This window comes from Haemaphysalis longicornis, unplaced genomic scaffold, assembly GCF_048455015.1.
Source record: "Haemaphysalis longicornis isolate Haplotype H1 unplaced genomic scaffold, Haemaphysalis longicornis Haplotype H1 scaffold_1, whole genome shotgun sequence".
NCBI lineage: Eukaryota > Metazoa > Arthropoda > Arachnida > Ixodida > Ixodidae > Haemaphysalis > Haemaphysalis longicornis.
Genome location: NW_027526203.1, coordinates 381,279,195 through 381,301,272, shown reverse-complemented (window position 1 = coordinate 381,301,272; position 22,078 = coordinate 381,279,195). Strand labels below are relative to the sequence as shown.

The 22,078-nt window shown below is 49.3% G+C and overlaps 1 protein-coding gene across 3 annotated transcripts in view; it reads right to left on the bottom strand.

Moving 5' to 3' along the window:
• LOC144155201 (LIM domain-binding protein 2-like) overlaps window positions 1-19,883 on the bottom strand; it is a 293,633-nt gene extending 273,750 nt beyond the window's left edge. For 2 of the 3 annotated variants that reach the window (XM_077686509.1, XM_077686510.1), the window contains exon 1: window positions 19,655-19,880. The gene's annotated coding sequence lies outside the window, so the exon portion shown is untranslated. Of the gene's footprint in view, window positions 1-19,654 lie in introns of all 3 variants that reach the window. The other variant, XM_077686511.1, reaches the window with a different exon arrangement.
• Between the last annotated feature and the right edge of the window lie 2,195 nt (window positions 19,884-22,078).

The following is a 22,078-nucleotide window of genomic DNA, read 5'->3' as shown; positions in this document are numbered from 1 at the left end:
GAGCGAGAGCTCTCCCGCCCGAAGTGGAGAGGAGGCGCCCAACACCCGCAGTCACTGAGCGGAGAGAGGAGGAGAGTAGCGCGCGCCCATCTCCCCCCGTTGCTAGGGAAGACGAGGAGGAAGACGAGGAGCGCGCGCACCCGCAGCTGTTGCTATGCGGACGACGGCGGCGGACGATTCAGGCTCGCTTAAGAAGTGCATTCGCACTTAAAACTGCAATTAAAACACTAGCAAAAACCCGCGGTTCTTGCGAAGCTACCTCAGCATGCTAAACCAGTTTATCTAAGGTACCTCCATTGCATTGTATTGTACCTACCCTCTCCATTGCAGGAAGGAGAGTGGACGAAAGTGCGAGGGTCGGGGAGGGGGGGGGGGAGATGAAAGATCACCTTTCGACGTCACTGACTGCAAAGCAAGAAGATACGTGGCCATTTTTTAAGCTAGGAAGGGAGTGTGGAAATCAACCATCTGCTTTGCAAACCTATTTTACGCGTGGTAATTTCTCGTAACGTGGCTTGCTTCCAGGTGCACTAGCTTTACAGGTGCACTAGCATACATATATGGGAACGAAGCTGTGCTAACAAACCTCGTTGGACCCGCATAACGGAAAATAAAAAAGAACGATTTACATTCAGCCCTGCTCGCGTTATTGACAGCGGAACTCTTCAAATGTCAATGCAAACTTTCTTTAAAAGTGGATGACGAGTGCACTTTGGATTGGCAACGGGCAACGGTGTGAGATCGGGGGCCACCACCACGCTGCGCGGGAATCCGTGCCGATAAGCTCCTGGAAGCATTCCTGTGCCTCGGACTTCAACCCCGAACAAAACTGCAAAACAATCACTTACCAGCACACAGCAACGGCGCGGACCAGAAGAAGAAAAAGAAAGGAAGACATTTTCTTGCTGGCAGAGACAACCCAAACAAGCCTCTCAGAAGCAGACGCAAGCAAAGAACACAATTTCCGGACCAGAAGGACAAGCCAATACTATACGTACTTGGCAATGACCGACGCCTATTCTTGAAAGCCGAATGCGACAGGTATACTCGCGCAAGCCTTCGAGGCTGCACAGCTGAGGCCTGCGAGTTGGCATGCTTACGATACGGCAACGCCGCCGATAAATCGTCTTTGCTAAGGTAATATCAGACTCCCATTCAACGACTACGTCCTGTACACATACCTGTACAACGACCAACCTGTACACATAGCTCACACAAAAAATGGCGGCAAGTTCAATCGTGCGCCCTTAAAGTACCACCAGAGTAGCACTGCAGGGGGCACAACGTCCCGCTTTCGCGCCTTTTCATGGGAAGTGTTCGAGACGGGACCATCCAACAGCTGGTTCGTCCAAACACGCACGAAAAAAATGGCAGCATCTCCACTCCGTGGATGTTGGCAAAGGTGCGGAGTACGGGGACTCGAAATGACATCCGAGTTGCGCCCCGACCGTCATTCGATTTTAGCCGTGAGTTGCACCTTGATTATTCCCCAAATGAAGCTGCAACTCACGGCTCAAATCGAATGACGGTCGGGGTTTCGCTTGATGGTGGTGTGCGCACGGATGGACGCGGATGGGCGTTGGGAGGTCTTAAGGTACTCCGCACCGTTACAGGCGAGGGAGTAAGCCGTTTGACTCTCGGGTACTAACTCACGGTCGTAGCCCCATGGGTGAGACGAGTGACACTAACTCTGTTCTACTAGACACAGGCTCGAATCCTGCCGGTGCCTGTGTGATTTTTTGCGATTGTAAATGCTATGCGTACGGACGCGGACGGACATTGTGCGGTCCTAAGATATACTCCGCACCTAAAAAAATAACTGCAACACAAATATAAAGTAGCAGCTCCGCACCACTTCATCTATACGCCTACCACAATTTCCTGCCGCCTATCTCTATCGTATCCTGTGGTTAAGCTCGCAGAGCAGGGCTGCATAGCCGCATCGCTCTCCACAGGCCGCGAAATGTCGTAAACTAGAGCGCAGCTGGCATATTTCTAGCTGCCAGCGTTTTCTGTACGCTGCGTCGAGTTTATCTGCTGACCTGCCCGATCGTGCCTCCCAATCAGTTCCTGGTTGCGGCATTGTGTAATCCTCAGCTCCGTGGTGTCACAGACTCGGACCGATCCGTTAAGGTATGCGCCCCCAGCAGACAAACGTCACGCTTGTTTTGTGCCTCTCGAAGATAGCGTCGTCTCTCTCTCGCCATTGTCCGGATTCGCTCTTTTATTTCGGTTTCCCTCAATATAGCTATTATGGACTAATTATTTTAATGCAAATGCCCAGAAACATTAACGTCCACCTCTGAGCACCCAAAAGCCCCACCTAAATTAGCGTTTCTCTTCCCACCAGAAAAAAAAAAGAAAAAAAAAAGATAAAGCATGAATATTGGATGAATGAAAAGTCTAAATCTCTCTGGTGCGGCTTCGGGCTGCGCCCAGGTGGACGTTAATGTGCCCCATGTTCCGTTACCATTTTCTCTCTTTTTTTTTTTCTTCCTTCCTTTTTCTTTTTTTTTTCTTTGCGTGACATGACGGCGCACGCGCGAGCCCGTACCGAAATTGTACCGTCCGTTAAAGGTGAAAACATGTTTCAGCACTCCGAGGCGTCATTTTGCATACGATCTGCACACGAACGCTTTGAACTGGCAGTAAAAACACTACAGAGTCTTGAAAGACGCCTGGCGCACGCCTACTCAAGCTAACCACGCCGCTATTCGGCCAGAGATCACTAGAAAACAACGTGGTTGCTACGGGTGAAGCCACAAAATTTATGAACAGGATCACGGCGCACAACATCTGAGCACGGAAACCGTGACAACAAACCTTGGTGTCTTCTTTTTTGTCCGCTATAGCTGCACGAGTACCCAAAACACATTCTAGTTGAGCAAAGTACGGTGCAAGGTCTTCCGAAAGCTTTCGCTGGTGCAGATTTTTTTTTTTTTTCATGCCACTTGGAGTGAAGACTCAGAGCTATTTCTGGGCGACCTGATTCCAGACTGCAGTCCTCCCCCCCCCTCCTCCGGAACAGCCTTGTTTATGTCGTCAGAATTATCTACAGCGTTGCGCCACCCGGACGGCAATGCTAAGTACAATCCTAATTAATCTCACTCGGTAGTGGGAAACATTCGTATCTTCCGATATTTCCACCAGAAAAAAAAAATGAACCACACCGCCACACACACAAAAAAAAGGCAAATTACGGGGAATGCTTAGAAGTTTCTACGAATGTGAAGGCGAAAGCCTAGTTGGACCTTCTGCTGAACGGCTTTCTCACGCTGCTTTCGTCGGGCCACTGCCGCAGCTTGGCCGCTTCCTCCGGACGGCATTTCGAGCTGCTCCAGCCTCTCCCGCCGTGGCGTACTTTTTCAGTCTTCCCCGCCCGCGACAGGGCGCGGCGCATCTTCCTCCATAGTGATGTAAAGTAAAGCTTTTCGCCCAAGCGGCGACGTATACAAGGCGCGACCAGAACGCCCTGTCCGTCGCCCGTTCTCAGGACTCTCCCACGGCGCTGCTGTTTTCCTTCCCCACCTCGCGCTCCGATTTTCTGTCACCAATCACCTGCACACTTTTCTGTGCCTCAGACGTTCTATGAAACAGAAGAGATCCAAGGCTTTCGCCTTAAAGAGAATATTATCAGCGATCATACACGACTAAAGTTGTAAAAACGTCCGGAGTTGCGACATCTCTTCGCTTACTGTTTATCCACACAACCAACCCACTTCTTACGCGACTTCTTCGCCCGTCCCTTTTTTTTTTTTTTTTCCCTTATCAAACTTGACTTGTCGGCCACCACTTTGTTTTGCACGCCTACATACGGTCTTCTGGCTGACAACAGACCATCAGGAACGGAGATCCGGCTTGCTAGAGCATGGAAGTCGGAGGAAAGACGTGCCCGCATGCAAGCGGCACGAAGTGATTCCGCAAAACATCTCGCAGGCGCCTTTTTAACAGCCGAGCTATAGCACAAGCCGTAAGTTCACCGTTGCAGGAAAAAATCTCAAGAAAATGAGCAGCGCTCGTGAGCGCGTGCCTCGCTGCGACCGCCCAGCGTTGCACGCGCTGTGGCTACATCAACAACAACAACAACAACAAAACTGGCAAAACCCACGAGGAGCGAAAAAATGCCGAGCGCTCGTGAGCGCGTGCCTCGAGGCGACCACCGAGTCCCCGGCTCGCGCAGTGGCTTTAAAACAAACAAACAAAAACTCCAGCGCTGTCGTCAAGCGCTAGCAAGTAATGCTTGGCGTGAGGGACAAGACGATATCGATGCATATGACGATGACAACTGCTAGCACAGTGCAACTCAACGACGGAGGATGTAAATAAACCATTTCAAACTTGTACAAACGTGTGGTGATGTGTCCTTCAGCGCTCGCGTATAGAAATCCTGCAGCTTCGATATATGGTTCGAGCCTTGCGCGGCGTAGTGCAAGCCTCGCCAGTTGAACTGGTGGAAGTCTACAATGGTGAGGATATGACTTTGCATCCACCACTCGCCGCGAAGAAGACGACCAACTTTTCGATGCATATGACGACGACCACTAGCACGGCAACTATGCAAGTAAACAATGATACTGAAACTCAACTGTGTGTCCGGCAATGCTCATCAACAGCTTCGTCATTCAAGTCTTGCGCGTGAATGCAAGCTTCCCTGGATTTTTTAGGCAAAATTTAAGTACATTGAAAATACAGGTTGGATTGAGTTTACGATAGCACATGAATAAAAACAGAAACAAAACCAAAAACAACGCTTTAAAACCGGCGTTGAAGAGAAGCGAAAAAATTGGCCGCGTATCGGCTCACTTCGCCGCAGAGGTCGTCGAAAAACGATATTCTTCTGCCGCCGCTGCCACGTAAATTACTTTGTTTTCCTGAATACAGCTGGTTTAGTTAGTTATTGAAGGAGGAGGAGGAGGAGGAGGAGGAGGAGGAGGAGGAGGACCAGGGCGCACCGTCATGATCTTATACCTTTTACCAAATGACTACCGTTTTCAGTCAGATTTAACATAGCATGGAGGTGACCAGTGCAATTAAACGTTGTAGGACTATCGTTTGTTCTTAGCATAATGACATAGTGTAATTTGCTTATGGAAAAATCCCACCTTGTCGTCATTCTACGGCCCCCGAACCCGCTTCGGGCGTTGAATGGGCGCGGAAGCGCCGGCGTCATATCGCTCGTATTAACACCGACTGCTAACTGTCTACAGTAGTAAAATACATGAAACTCAACACGGGAACAGGGTTCTGTTCGCTGAGGAATATATTATATATTTTCAAATAGATGTATTACAACACGACTTGAAGCCGTTCCTGACGCAGCATGCAACCGAAGAGAACGAGTCGGTGACACGCCGGAATTCAGCCCCGCGTACGCAACACATTGCGGAAAATTTTCAGAATTCGTGTAAAATTCCTACCAGCAGCATCTGGTTTCGTCTCCGCTTGTTCTAGAAGTGTTTTTTTTTTCTCTCGTACATTCAGGCGCGTGACCCTTTTTGCGCAGGCTTGGAGCAATTATCCATAAAAACAGGCTTTTGCAATGTGCACCATGTAAGGAGGCCGCAGATCCCAACGCAGTTTGGCGCAAATCGCGCAGCAGTCGCCCCACTGATTTATAATTTTAGGTAATTGACGCCGATTTTGAACGCAGCGCACTTGTCCGTGTAAGCGACAGCGAAGCTTAAATGATAATATTTTTTACGCTGATTTAAAGATGCTTTTCGTCGGTGCCGTTTGCACTGCGCGCGCCCAACCTTCGTTCGTCACTCTGTCATGCTCGTACACCTCCTGCACGACCGAGTCACGCTTAGTGGCGACGAAAATAAATCGGCAATAAAATTGAAGCTTAATGATCCCAAGGTAGACCTGTATGATATTTCTACCGCAGTGGAAGGCTACGGGTTACTTTAGTTAATAACACCGCGGTATCTTAATCGCGCGCCGATATCCCGTACACGGGCGTTTTTCGCCACCATAAAAAAAAGCAGACGGGAATCAAACCCGCAAGCAAATGCCATTAACACCACGCTCAGCATTTTGCTACCACGGTGAGTGAATGAACAGCCCACTATGGCGAAGCTGTGAATGGCACTTGTGCCATTCACAGCTTCGCCATAGTGGGCTGTTCAGTATCGAAGGGGCGCTGGGTCAGGAGTGTAAGGTACAAATGATAAATCCTTCGGTACAAATGATACAAATCGGTACAAATGATAAATTACACATTTGGTCGCGGGCTGTTCTGACGTGATCCATGCTACACGAGGGACCACGTGGTCACTACGCCTGCGCGAGAAGACGTCGGCGGGAGATTCCCTTGGCGGGAGATGGGGACCCCCTGGCGCAGAAACAAGTCTCCAAGCGACGACCGACCAACCGTCTTTCCCGAACGAGTCCGGATTACGACTAGTTGGGGTCCTCCTTTTCAAAGCGTGCCAGCCAGTGTCGTGGTAGCTCATTGCTGCTGTGGACGTGGGAGAAGGTTAGCCACGCGATTCTTTCAAAATTGGCATCCGCGGCGGTTCCCGCATGTCGTTGGATCAGCCGTACCGTACACAACGCTCCTCGACCTTTGCAAATGGAACCGTGCATGAGAGCTGTACACGAAGTGTTCGTCACTGTCGTTCTGGCCTCGTGGGCCCTCTCTCTCTCTCCCTGGACTCTGAGCTGACCACGGAGGTCTCACCCTCGGGCACGACAGTCCGGGAGTGACACCACTGCCGGAATTGAGAACAGTAGCGGCCTCCTCACCTATTACGAACACTTTTCAAGCGGGTGAGATTAAGAAGCCTTGCAGTGGCGGCCGCGACTCCCGCTCGTAATGCTTATAAATGCTAATCACGTATGACATCGACACAGCGCGCAGTTAAAACGCTCCGGTAACCCGCCGCGGTGGCTCAGCGGCTAAGGCGTTGCGCTGCTGAGCACGAGGTCGCGGGTTCGATTCCCGGCCGCGGCGGCCGCTTTTCTGATGGAGGCGAAAAGCAAAAACGCCCGTGTGTACGAGATTTCGGCGCACGTTAAAGATCCCCAGGTGGTCAAAATTAATCCGGAGCCCTCCACTACGGCGCGCCTCATCGCCTGCGTTGCGTCGGCGCGTTAAACCCTACAATTAATCTATAAAACGCTCCGGTAGGGGAGAAAGTGTTGCACAATGCAACGCAAAAAATGGCGGCCACATCAAGACGGCTCGGCCACGCTTGCTTAGTCGCCCTGACGTAGCTGAGCGAAACTCAAAATCCGGTGTTTATATATAATTTCATACAACAGGGCCCGTCCACTATTCCCCACGGTACGGATTAACGTATATTGTATAATAAAACGTAACGGGCATTCCAGCCCATAGAGTTTCTTACAATATACACAAGAGAGGAATCTGGCGCTAGCGTCTATGCGGCTCACATCAAGGCCGTCTGTGTCGTCATGGGCCGCCATTATACATCGCGCTCGCCTTCGTTTCATCATTGGCTTGGATTGAAACGTTTCAGTGACCGCAAATTTAAACAAAGTGCCACAAAAACGCGAAGAATAGTGTGCAATTACGTAAAAATAAAAACAGGCTGTTTTAAAACTAAAGAAAAAGGAAGTAAAGCGTATTTTTGCCGGAACGGTTGTGCCTGCTATTCCGCAGGCCAAGGTTGTAGTTACGAACAAGGTTAATATTTGGGGGGGGGAAACTCATTAGAGACTCTGCTTTTATTAATTTTACCCTTATTGCAAATAATAAGTTGTTGAAGAGTTTGGAAAGTTTTTTGAGCGTGCCTATTAAAACGCTGCCTTCGTGGTGAACCGGTGAGCCGACCGCCAAGTAGTTTAACAAGAAAAAAGAAAACGTGGCGTTAAACAGTCGTGCACGATGACAAGATACGACGCATGCAAGCGCCCGCTGTCGTATCCCCGTGGTCGTATCTTGTCTTCGTCGAAATACGTTTTGTTTCTTCTTTTTGTCGGCTACAAATTTCGCGGGGGCATAACCCGCTCAGTCATGCGTCCTTCGACTGCGGCATGAGCAACGTCAGGTGCGATCACGCACTGCCTGCTGTTTCACTGAACACGGCTACCACAGAACACGGAGCACTTCGGCTTCCTTGTAGCTCGTAAACGTGTTAATGCATAGTGAAGAAAGCAAATCCCAAAAACCGCTTAAGAATCAAATTGTCATGCCAAGCCCAAGCCAAAAAGGGGGGTCTTCCCATGAACCCCCACGACGACATGGCTTACAAGGCGCAGTTTCCTCTCTAGTATACTTACTAAGAAACTCTATGTTCCAGCCTACCTGGACTTCAATTGCTAGTCATAGCGTCGCCACAAATATTGTGGCGCCACCTCACAGGCATGCACCAAATTTATTAAATTGAAGGAAACAAGATACGCCTACAATAACCTGATCCACATATAGACCAGGACACACTTAATAAAAGTAGACGTATTTTCTCGTTGTCATTGCAACAAATGTACGCCTTCACACTTTCCCAGAGCTTTCTTGAAGTCTTCCTACATAACAGACACGGCTTCACACGGGAAAAGAGCAACAAAATCACATAGCGCGGAACACAGAGGCGATCACGCCAATACGACGGCGCTGATACAAGTGATGCAGTTCATTGCGTTTGCTTAATTCTTTGCATGCATGCAGCAATGTGCCATACGAATCACCAGACCAACGTTGTTTCGTTAGCTCCTGGATATGCAAGTATTGTTTGCCTGACGCGAATAAGTAATAGCGCGTCCTGCTATCGATCAGGAATTCAACAAGCGTAGTGCTAAGGACTCCAACAAGAATGAGATGCAAAGTTAGTCGTGCAGTGATAGCAAGGCGCTAGCTTAGTTTTTCGACATAAACGCAGACCGAGACGGAATTCTAGCGGAAAGGCAACAGCAGAAAACTAATTGACTCCGCACGAATGCCTCCGAAGAAGCGAGAGCTGTGGCGCGGTAAGGCCTATTGACTGAGCTTCGGGGCGCTAACGCTTAGCTATGGCATCTCATCGTCGCACCGCCCTGCGTCGGCCTTCCTCTGCGACCAGATGGGCCTTGTATACCATGGCCCCTCCTAGGAAGGCGACCGGAGCGGGAGGCACGTTTTGTGGGAATGATGATTCTTACACGCACAAAGCTGACTATGCCCCCGACAGCAGCTTAAATTCCTTCCGACCTCTCGCGACCACAGTGGGTAAATTCAGTGGGTGACCACAGTGGGTAAACTCATACAGCTGTCAAGCGTACGTGACCGTTGCAATATGTGCCCGTTTTGAACGCCCTCGACACCCAGGTGCGCACAAGCTCCAGGTAATGCGTCGTTCACGGAATAAGTAAGCCTGGCCGTTTCCCCAGGATAGCTTCGGAGTTTACCAATGAAAGACTTTCCGCTAACGCTTTAAGGAATGGCCAGAAAGCATGGCTAAAAGGAGTGCGTGGAAAGGCAACTCCAGAAATCCGGCGGCAGTGCAACCTCAAACACTGCCACTGGTCTGCTTCGCCACAGTGCGCCGGAGTGACCCGACCACGAAAGGGGGAGATTGCGAGTGCCGTCCGTTTCAAGACGTAGTCCCCCGTCCCTGACGTAGTCCGTTTCAAGACGTAGTCCCTGAGCATCACCAATTGACGGAAGCAAACGCTTGTCTTACGTCGCATCCGTGTCGTCGGCCCTCAGCTAATCAGGGCTCTCTCGAAACGGACACTTGGAAACAGACACGAAACGGACAAAACTGAAGACTTCCTTCTCGGCAACTGCACCCCGCAAAGCGCCCCCACGGTCTGTGAAACACTTGCTCAAAGGCTGTCTATTTTTAAAGGTTGGACATACACATTTTCTTAGTGGGTGTCATATTTTAGATCCATCGCGCCAACGACGACAGCCGCTCTTATTGGGCGATTTGGCTTCAGCCGCAGCAATGCAAATGTTTAATCCTTGGAACTTCTAGGGAAAATCCTTCACATTGTTCGAATGAATGTCCCACGTCTGTCACGTGCATCCTCGGTACCGCAGACAGCAGAGTCTTGACAAGGGGAAAGGTGGCACCAGCGACGAAGCTAGTATAGAGAGGAGCGCCGCCAAGAACGGGGAAACTAGGAGTGAGGGAAAGAAATAGACGGCCCGAGCTGGGCAAAAACCTTCCAGCCTCGGTGAAGGAGAAGCAAGACACAAACTAAGACGCTAAAGCAATGTGTGCACGCCGTCGCGATCATTTAGACGACAACCCCTAGACACATGTGCCCGGAAGTGTACGCAAGTGATAAGTGCAAGTGGTGTGCTAGTGAAAGAGCTACTACGGCTCATATCCTATGGGACTGTAGAACTCATCCAACCGAAGCAAAAGAAGAAGGGATCCCACCGCAGTTCATAACTGCTACTCGGAGTTGCGATTACAACACTCAACTCCTGGCCGTCCAGCTGGTGACGGAGGTCCTGGATAACCAGAGGCCTGAAAGTGACCCATCAGATGGGTTACGAGTAAGCCCTGGCTAGGGCCGCTCGGTCACGACGTGAGAGGCCACGTCCCCAAACAGCCGGTGTCTAATAAAGTTGTTTCTCTCTCTCTCTCTCTCTCTCTCTCTCTCTCTCTCTCTCTCTCTCTCTCTCTCTCTCTCTCTCTCTCTCTCTCTCTCTCTCTCTAGACGACAACACCATCCGCCATTCGCGCTCGGCGGTAAGACTCGGCTCGCTTAGCTCGTCACTGACATACTCGAGGAGCAAAGCGCATAACTGGCCGCGCAGTGACAAAGGCGGACACGGCAACGCGAATAAATTACGGCCAGGGCAACCGGGAGCGACCGCCTTTTAGGTGCTGCTCCAAAATGCAGTGTAAATGGTAAGCGTTTAGAATTCTCCGTAAAGGACCAACGACGCAGCCACTAAACGACGCTGCACTAAATTACCCATTGAGCAAAAATGCCGGCTTCTGTAGCAGCTCCTAATTCCCATTGGCTGCGACGCGTCACGTGACTACGAACGTCGGTATGCACTGGCTGCCGACGCAATTAACACAACGAAAAGCAGCGCGTCGTTCAATTGGTCTGTGTGTCCATTTGACCAACGTGGCGGCGTAGGCATGCCGCTACGAACGAGTGGCGTAGCAATGCCAGCGAGAGAGCACCGTACCGATATCCCACAATACCGGGATATCGGTGCGGTAATTAGAATGACTTCGTATTCGCGACTCATTAGAAGCGCGCAGGCGTCATCCGAGTTTCTTTTCTCTTTTACAGCAGCTACAAGTTACAGCGCGTTAACAGTAAAACAGGGATGAGAAACGGGGTATCTGCTGCACAAAGTAAGTCGCAGAGCACCACACCGCGTTGGCGTAGATTTCGCAGCGCCGCCAAACTCGAACGAATAAGGCCATCCCACCCCTTTAAATCAACCTCTGTTCGGGGCCCTGTAATGCTCAAAGTTTCTGTGGTATTACTTGGTGCCTTTGTTGCCAGAGGAATGACCGAAACACTATTGCTTTGGTTCTACAGAAAGGAGACATCAGCTGCCGACACCGCGTGGTTGTTTCCCACGACGCCGCATAATGCAGTCTTACAACATCCAAATCGAACAAAAATACGTGATGGTAACAATGAGTCAGCGGTTGTCAAAACGGGTAGACACGCGAGTGATGCCGCCAAATTTCCCACCTCCCTCGCCACTTCGAATCAAGCAGCACACTCTAGGAATTCATCCTAAGATCATCCTTCAAGTAAGTTTGACTCATAAAAGCGCTCAGCCACGTCTTCGGTGTGTACTCGCCTGTCGCACTGATCTGCACTGACGGCTCGGTTTCTTTGCAAAGTTGTGCTGCAAGAATATTTGTTCTTTCCACGGGCAAAGCGTGCTCGTTAAAGCGCGCAGTGTCGTAAGGAACGGCGGAACTCTACACAATCAAATAAACCGGGAGACGCAGTGCCAGTGGGCGGTACCCATGGTCTCCAAAGGAACCGTAAAGCATAAAGAATGCCGGTGGTTACTCCACTTGCGAACTCGCTGCCCTCGGCATTGCATACATCCATCACCTGGCCACGCCACTGGACAACACGTGGAATTTCAATGGTTTTCTGGGCACTGCGGCGTTTGGGAAAATCAGCAAGCGGAGGACGCTGCGCGTAAAGGTCACCGGCTATACATGGGAAAGTACGTTTTTAAGGACGATAGTCTTTCTTCGGATACTTAAACGCGGAAATTTTGGCCTGTATGTCTGCGTCTGCCCCTCAATTCTGCGTCTGCGTCTGCCCCTCAACAAAATTATTGAACGAGAAGTTCATATATGGGTAACACTTTTCCAAACCCCTAAATCTCGAAACACACTTCGTACTTGTCAACACTGCTCAGTAAAAAGAAAACATTAGGCATATTTGAGGCAAAACATCAATGCACAAGTGTTGTTTGCAATGTTGTTTCAATTAAAGTTACATGGCTGCTTGGTTTTCGTGATAGCAAGTAAAAAATGCGCATTCAAAACAATGTTTTGACCCACAAATACAAAAAGGGCTTGCATCCGAGCCTATTGACATCGTGTCGGAGAGAGAGAGAGAGAGAGAACTCTTTAATGTGGGCTGGAGAGGTCAGCTCTGCTGGCGGCAGTGCAATTGCTATGCCAGACGGGGATGATTACAATGCAGTGAAGTAAATGTGAGAGATCGGGAAAGCAGCAATAGAGAAAACAAAAGTTAAATAAAAATGGCCCAAGAATGTAGTGCAAGGAAAAAACTCGAAATAAAGTTAAGGAAAAGAAAAAAAAATTGAGCGAATGGAGCCAAGGAAGCGCAGAGCGCCTAACAAGAAAAAGGAGTCAAAGCGTTATGACCACGCAAACGCGTACAGCCGTAGCCATGCGCACAATGGAAGAATTACAAAGTTTTGTGTAGTCCTGAATCTCGCAAAAAACGCAGAAGAATTTTTGTTCCTAAATATGAGTCATTGTTGTTGTCCCATGGTCCAAGAAAATGACACAACTGAGTCATTGTATTTGTCCCAGGGTCCAAGAAAGTGGCATCGTGTCGGAATTACAAGTCCAACAGTACCAAAAGGTCTCAATAGATGGTACTGGAGCAGTACAACGCGGGAAAATGGAATTGACTTGAGCAAACGCACACTGTGTTATTCGCAGGAGGAGCGATACATTTGCCGGAGCAGATACGCAGCCAATTATTCACAAAGTGATGCTTCAACTTTCGCGAGGAATTGTGTAACACGCACGGACATTTGCTGCAAAGAATGGAGTGCGTCGTATGAAAATCTTTGAATGGAGTGCCAATGAAAATCTTTAGACGAACTATCGGCTGCGGCAAAGTGGGTGTCTGTTTTCTTGCCCTTGCTTACGCATCCAGTGCAAATTAAAATGCGAATTTTTCTCCCTGTTTTTGTTTCTGTTGTCTGTTTGCCCGCCTCTTCCTATATATATGTGCTGCCGACCTCCTACCTCGCCCCACCTCCTACCGTTCTGCAGTGTAGCCTGTCGGCGTTTCTATGCCTGCAACCCCCCCCCTCCCCCCTGATCATCAAAAAGAAATCTCTCTCCCTCTCCCAATGCTCATCAATTTGAGAACATTGGTTCGCTAAAGAACAAACAATGCACGCACAGAAGCGGCGTGGTGTCATTTTTCAGTATGGTTGGAGTACTCGAAAGCTATCGACACTTCGTACGTTATGAAGTTTCCACGCGAACGACGAACAGCGAAGTTACGAAAGCAGCGTTACACGGCCCATTGTGTGCGCTCGTCCTCGCCTGATGTTACGTCACAAAATGAAGAGCAATTCCAGGAGCAGAAACGTGGATGAACACGAAGAGATAAAAGGAAAGTGCGCAGGGCAAAGGAGCGTGACCGAAGTCATCAACGCAAACAACGGCAAGAGCAGGAAACACCAGACGCATGCAAATCGGGTACTTCTCAGGTAACCTTCCGATGATCTCGCTTCAGATGTGGAACAAGGTTTGGCGAGAAAAAATAGAACCGCTGGAAGTTTCCGGATATGCTGCAAGCTTACTGCTACAGGATAGTTATGACATGCATTACTTCACAGTTCCTGCTCACGAAGACCCGCCGCCGTGGCACAGTGGCTAAGGCGTTGCGCTGCTGAGCACGAGGTCGAGGGTTCGATTACCGGCCGCGGCGGCCGCTTTTCTGATGGAGGCGAAAAGCAAAAACGTCCGTGTGTACGAGATTTCGACGCACGTTAAAGATCCCCAGGTGGTCAAAATTAATCCGTAGCCCTTCACTACGGCACGCCTCATCGCCTGCGTTGCGCCGGCGTGTTAAACCCCACAATCAATCAATCAAATCAAGTGTTTGTTAAAGCGTGATCCTGGTTATTTGCAGATTAATGCGGAAGAGGGGCTTGGAACAAACAGCTGCAAGACGTTGGCTAAGCACGGAGTCACCCCGCGCCACAAGGCAAACACTCCTCGATGAGTTCCGTGCAATCATTTGCGAAAAAAAATATCATTGCCGATTAAACGCGGTATGCCATGGCATTAGTATTATATGAATAAAAAGTAAGAAGTAAACAATCAAGCCTTTCAAGCTTCACCAACATATATATAATTTGACATTTCACGGAACCACAACGGCTTATAGTGTAGCCTCGGCGGGAAATAATGAAAACCCCTGACAGAACAGTCCGACCTGCTACTTCAGAAATACAGTCGACTCCCCTTAATATGAAGTACACGGGGACCACAAAAAACGTCGTATTAACCGAACTTCTAATTAAACAAAGAGCGCAATAACAGCGCTGTTATTACTCCGCAACACGTCTTCCTTCTTGATTCCGCTCAGAATCTCGACTTTCGTCCCGAAGTCGAGCGTATGACACCGGTGGCCCTGATGGTTGAGACTCATCCTTAAAAATCGAAGCCTGAACGCGTCCCCCACACAGCCTGCTCAGGCAACGCTGTGCGCAACAACAAACAAATAAAAAGGCCGACAGTCTGCAAAGGGAGATAGATGCATACGCTGGCGCCAGGCTCAACTGGCCTGCCGCTTCATCAACTGCGCGCGGCCTCAGTTGCGATGGCGCCGACGTCAGTACAGGGGCGGTATTCTCGCGTTTTGTCCGTTTTTTCTCCATTTCGAAAGTGTCCGTTTTGAGCAAGCCCTGATTGGCTAAAAGAGAACACCCGGATGTGATAACATGCAAGCACGGCGGAGCTTTTCAGAGCAGATGATTTGGAGAAGGCGATTTTTCGTCGCCTTGCTTTTGGTTCGCTGGCGGAACAATAAACACATAAAAGATGGTTTAGAATAGGCTTAGTCGTTTAAAATGTGTTTACAAGAACAGTTGCGCAAAAGTCAACCCAAAGCCCGCCTACAACTGGAAGTGCGTCACAATAAAACGGACGCAAAACGGACGTTTTCAAAACGGGCAAACACGAGAATACCGCCCCAGAACACGGCGCTCTATTTGCGCTTGAAAATTTTGAATTTTATCGAGAAAGAAGGGTCACCTCAATGCTTCTTATTTGAAATAACTTCCAATGAATCGATATAAAGGGTTTTAGCTTCGAATTAACGAGCCATTTCCTCCACTGGATTGCATGAAAATTGTCGGGACCACCACATCACTTCCAATTAACCGAAAATTCCATTTAAAAGACTTCGAATTATCGAGAGCCGACTGTGCCGATAAAATGGCTACTCAACTTGTTCCTGACTACAACAAGCTAGACAATGCCATATTACTAATAATATACCAGCCTTTGAATATATGAAGCTCTTTAAAGGCACTAGTTTGGTTCGCAAACTGGTGAACATCAAAGTCGTCGAGATACTACGCCCAGTTTCAGTATGTCTCAAACATGCTGAAGCTGCTTTGAAAATCGTGACGCAATGCGTTTTTATTACATGACACACAGCTAGGTAATGGATGAACCAGGTCATATTTCATTGTTGAGGATCGTGTTCGATGCTTTATATACCAAGCAAAGGATTTTATTCCTTCAACTGCAGGCTTGAATAGAGGATCAGCCAGAACTCGGCGGTCCTTGAACCCCCTCAAGTGGCTGCATTTGCCCGAACACTGAGGACGCCTTTCTGTCGGCTAGTACGGCGAAACCGCAGAGATGCCTTTTGGTTCATCTGGTTTAGGCAGACACTGTGTGGTTGCCCCTACCCGACGTTGGATATGAAAACGAAACGACAGGCATTAATAACAAAGTCGATCGAGTAGAAGACAGTCATAGACGACTGAACACAGTACGATCACCCAATTTGGTAAACATAAAATTTGACTGATTTCGTTACATTGACTGCAGTTTCTTGTAAGCACAACGATTTAAAAGCCCCTCGGCTTCCGCCAAGTTCGCAGTCCGATTGATTGATTGATTGATTGTAGGGTTTAACGCGCCAACGCAACGCAGGCGATGAGGCGCGCCGTAGTGGAGGGCTCCGGATTAATTTTGACCACCTGGGGATCTTTAACGTGCGCCGAAATCTCGTACACACGGGCATTTTTGCTTTTCGCCTCCATCAGAAAAGCGGCCGCCGCGGCCGGGAATCGAACCCGCGACCTCGTGCTCAGCAGCGCAACGCCTTAGCCACTGAGCCACCGCGGCGGGTAAAGTTCGCAGTCCGACACCGTAGGAGGAAGTATCCGACTTCAGCGGATAGCCTTTCTTTCAAAGGCGTTTTAATTTCATCCTTGACTGAAGAATTCGCGAGAGATGCTAGGGACAAAGAAGATTTCTCATGAAGCCGCTTAGGACTAGTAACAAGAAAACAAAGAGAATACCTTGAATATTATGTAAAAATTTACTGTTATAACATTAGAAAATAAACACTACAAGGGAGAGCTATCTGCAATGAAGGACAGTGCAGGCAAAGTGGCATTTGATTGGATTGCCCTTGTTAGTCTAATTCACAGTTCAGGAAGCCGAAGTGAAACCAACACACATTGCAACCATATAAAGCAACTAGAAACAAAAAAATCTGATCAACCATCACCAAATAGAGCCAGAACAGTGTTGAAACGCATGGAAGACTTTCTGCGAATTTCAGCAAGGCTACGGCGACTAAACAACTACGCATGTCTGGAATGTAGCAAACAGACAGACGCATGCGCAGCTTGTGCTTGGTGCTATACCAACTGTGCACGCAGAAAACGAATGCATCATAATTTGTTAGCGCGCAGATGACCCGGCGCATGGAAGAACAGACCCATTCAGGGGATGGGCCCATCATGCACCACGATAGCATGACAAAATCTTACAACTAGCTGGTTAGCAGCTGTCATGAGAAGTTCATCAAGAGCGGCTGCTACGCACTTCCGAGTGAATCGCGAGGAGGCAAGACCCGCGGTGCTGGAAGAGGAGGCTCCCTGCCGATCGAGACAACGGCACCACCGTCTCACCATTTGAGCGCAGCAACAAGGCTGCACCGACTAAGGGAACAAAGTGACAGCCGTCCAGCCCAACATGCAGGCCATGACGTCGGATAAGGCACGGTCCAAGCGTGCTTAAGCCGGCCCTACCACGCTACGAGGTATTTTACGATACTGTACAAGCAGATCTATTCGCGGTTGTCTATGTTTTGGAATTCGCGTAACCGAAGCACGTGCTTGTACAAACACCCAAAACAAACAGATGTTCCTAATCTAATGTCTAAGTTCTGCTGCGCGATGGAGGTAGTTCTGTTTATGATGAGTGCCTCAAGGAGTCTTGGGGTAGTACGGAGTTTCAAACGTCTAAGAATCCCATAAACAGTATCATACGTGCCGACCTCAATTTGTGCAATCCAAAGCCCTTGGTTCCGAAGTAGTAGGTTGAACGTCGTCGGGTGCACTGCAATGATCCAGGCTTCGGGTTGCGCTGGATCGGAATTTCCCAATATCGGCAGCGGTGGCAAGCAAGCCAGCGCTCGCGTATAAAGTTCACGTGACAGGCGCTGAACTCTCTAGAGTTCCTTTTCTTACACGACTCCTCGGCTCAACGCTTTCCCGAAGATGGAGAAACAACACAACACAAACTTCACTAAGTTGGACCTACATCTGCGCGATATAGCTGAATTTCGGTGCCCCTGAATGCACTGCGCAGATGAAGTTTTTGATAGAGAAGCGCGCTTGACAATCAATCAAGATGTGTAATATCGCCAGTCCCTTGATTTTCACACATCCTGTTTCGCAACGTATTGCGGTAAATTAAAAAAAAAACTTACTTCAGGGTCAATTTTAGGAGACATGCTCTACTCGTTTTGCTACTTCGTGTACGCATTGAGACCCGAACTGTACAGCTACATAATCCCCGCATTTAGTGTCTCGTCTTGATATAAAACCGTGCTTCTTGACCCTCGGTTTGGTGGATCAGTGGCTAAAGAGTTGTTCTGCTGAGCCCAAGGACGCCGGTTCGATTCCCGGCTGCGGCGGCCGCTTTTCTGATGAAGGCGAAAAGCAAAAACGCCCGTTCGAGATTTCGGCGCACTTTAAAGATACCCAGGTGGTCAAAATTGGCGCGCCTCATCGCCTGCGTTGCGTTGGCGCGTTGAACCTCATAATGAATCAATCATCTTAACCGATCCTGGGAACACGTTATACGGTTCGGCGCTCACAGGAAGGTAATGCCAAGACAATTGTCCCTTGGTTGTCGCAAACTCATCCAGGAGTCTTCTATGGACTCCTGGATTTAATACGACTCGCTATCCTGCAGTTGCAGCATTGTCGGTAATTCGACTCGCTGATTCGCCAGACGCAGAGCGGCCAGGGTGACATGCAAAATTGCCTATCAGGCGAAATTTCCACACAACTCGAGGGATTCCAAGTGGCAAAAAAGATGGAGCTTTCCATCAAGCCTATCTGCGGATTGGCCGCTTTGCAACACCGACTTGAGTCGTTATAGCTTCCTGTAAAAACGTTAAGCAATGTTGATGTCCGAAAATAGCGTTGTTCGTGATTTATGAATAGCATTTCGGCAGCACTGGTGCGATGGAGCGCAGAAAAAAAGCATTCTCTGGAGAGGACCAGTGGAAACTCCGACCTTCTTTGAGGTATAGATGACTCCACGTGTACGCCCAACGGCTTACGGAAAATCAGGCACGTGGTCTCTAAGATACAGAACAGCTCACTCAGTATACGCCAATCAGGGAAACGTACAGGAGCTGCTAACGATCAAAACTGAATTTACCCAAAATTACCCCAGAGGGAGGAGGGATCAAGCGCACAAAAAACACCCCCACGAAAAGTTCCTCAAGTTGAGAGCCGGGCCTGAGAAAGTTTTCGTGAGCGTTGTCCTCTCAGATGCATGACGGCGTCAGAGCTGAAAAGGGGCCCGTTCTCGCTCTTCCCGTGGCGGCGTTCAAAAGCCAGCCTATTCAGACAGGTGGTAACTTTCTCCGCGCGTACAAGGCGCGCCGGACGCCCCCTCTCCCTCCCCAGAAAGCGCGGCTATACAAAAAGTGCCGGCCTCAGACCCCAAACAACGCGCACCACCTGGCACTTCGCAGGCGTGTGCGCTCGCAAGAAAAGAGAAGACAAAACAAGTTGACATGTTCCTGCCTCTCCACTTTTCCCGCGCCGTCACGCTCACGCGTTTCTGATGTCGCTGCGCGGCCTGCCTTCTCGGCCGACCGACGCTACCAAATCGCGGTGGCTTAGTGCGGCGGCTGCTATCGGCGCGTTGGCTCTTTGTGCAGCCGGTCGCAAACACTCGGGGTTGCACAAGGCGCAGAGTGTCCGCACGACACTTACCTGTGATCGGGCTGACGACCGGAGCGGGCAGTGGCCGATAGCCGCGCGGGAAGATTGCCGTGGAACAGGCCAGTCGTGCGCACTGTCAGCCGGAGGTGTGCGAGGCGTTGGGCAAATGCAAAGCAGCGCCAAGTGTGAGTCAGCCCGCGCGCAGAGGAGTCGACCGAAGCGGCGAAGCCCAGCAGTAGCCCAAACTGCCGCCGCTACTGGTGTTTGAATAGGAGCCCCATTGTGCGGCGCGGGGCATGCTGGGAGCGGCGGTGGCGGCACCTGACGAGCCCCCTCGCTTCTAAAGCTGCCAAGTTGATGCGCCCGCGGCGCGTCGGGCCTTCGCCCGCTGGCTGCTGCCCGGCCGGCCGACGACGCTGCCGCTGCTGCTGCTTCGGCCCGCCGGCGGCGTTTTGCGTTGATCCGGCAGTGGTCGGGGCGATGGACAGACATATCGATTTTTCCCTTTCAACTCGCGTCTGCTTGATCACGTCGTCTCAAGCTGCAGATTTCAGAGCACGCCTCACTGGAATATTCTCACTCTCGGGGTGCCGTGGCTGTGCAGCAGTTCCCGGGGGCGCAGCATTCCTCGGTACATTAAAACAATGAGCGCCGCAGACGATGCTTTTCTTTACCTCCGAGGACACGAGAAAAAAAAGCTAGAGGCAGTCAAGTTGCTCTGGAAATTTTAATCTTCCGAACAGTGGATGTGTCAGTTTAGAACTTTGCCGAGGCGACATTCATTTGCGTACCCATGAGATTCATTTGCAATATACTTTTAAAATGGAAGTTCCCAACTGACTGACGACTCATCAACGTCCAACCAGAACTGCTGGGCCTAGAGTCTTGAAATTTCGGGAATACACCCATGTCATGGAGCAGCTAGGAGCTCACTAGGGCTGGACTTCTGGAAATTAGAATTCTCGGGAAGTCAAATGGGCGAAACTTGTTTTCGCCCATTTCTGTTGTCCCAGAGGCCATTATGTCATTATATCGAACTCTTTTTCGCTGGTATATGCAACCCATAAAAATGTCTAAAAAGTACTTTCAAAATTGCGTCTTTACAAATTACTCAATGTATGTTCGGCCCTTCGAATAACGAATTGGTTTGTTCGCCAATACAAATGTACAAAAACAAATTTAGGCATTTTGACATCGTTAGGGGACTTCTTGCAAGTGCGCCCCCAACGAAGTGAAAAGGCCTAGCAAGGGATATCAACGCCCAGACAAAATGCTGGAACAGTGACTCGAAATTTGGGACAGCATTTCTATATGGCGCCGGATCTCAATACCACTCGATTTTATTTTAAATATTGCGTAAACCCTGGGCCACGCTGTTAATTTTCTGAGATGGTGGAAAGAGGCGGCTATAGGCCATGACGAAATTTAACGGGTACACAGGATCGGTAGCTTTACACCAAACAAAAGTAGGCCGGTATTAACCAAATTTTCTAGCTTTAAAATGAAACAAAAAGTTCTGCTTTCTGCTTCAAAGCTTGCGGACAGTGGTGTCAGCATTAGTGACGATTATTTTCTGCCAACGCGGCAAGCACGGAAAAAGCTGATTGAATTTGGTAAAGCACAAAATTCGCCATACAAGCTGAGGTAAAAAAACTTTACGCGAATAAAAAAATGATACAGCTACAATCACACTAATGACACTGCAGTGTTTGAGCTACCAGTCACGTTTGCCCATATTACGCTTCCGATGCAGAGACCTCCGCTGCCTGCTCCTCAACACATGCAGTAGAATAACGGTCAGCGAGGGGTGGGGGTCTGGCGCCGGCGCAGAAAGTTTCTCTTTCTTTTCTTTCCAGAAATATTCGATATTTATTACCGAAACGCGATGATCATTGCAGTATCATTGATTCTAGCGATGCAGACGTGATCGCCACTTTCTAGCGATGCAGAAAGTGGCGAACAATGAACTTTTCAAATGTAGAAAAACCTTAGACGTTTATTGTCGTGATAGGAGAAAAAGGTGTGGAGTAGGTGTATTAATTGCCGTCGCAGATAGCCTTTTCTCATCTCCAATTTCTGTTACCTGTGATTTAGAAATCGTTTGGGTAAAGATCGGCATTTTCTTCAAGGAACTTATTCTAGGGGTTTGTTATCGATCACCTTCGACTCGTCCCTCTTTCGTCGATGGGCTTCATGATGCCGTCAACGAGATCCTTGTACGTTTTCCTAATGTTTCCATAATTCTAATGGGCGATTTCAATTACCCAAGCATTGCGTGGTCCATGGCGCCTCCTCAACCTGGTCCATTTTCGAATGAATGGGTCAATTTTTTGAGCCTGTGTGGTGATTTTAATTTTTCCCAACTCGTTACTCAGCCTACAAGAGTCACGTTTTAAAACGTCGAGTGTTTTAGACCTCGTACTTACTTCTGTGCCTGAAATCATTTCTCCTATAACCTACCTACCTTGTAGTAGC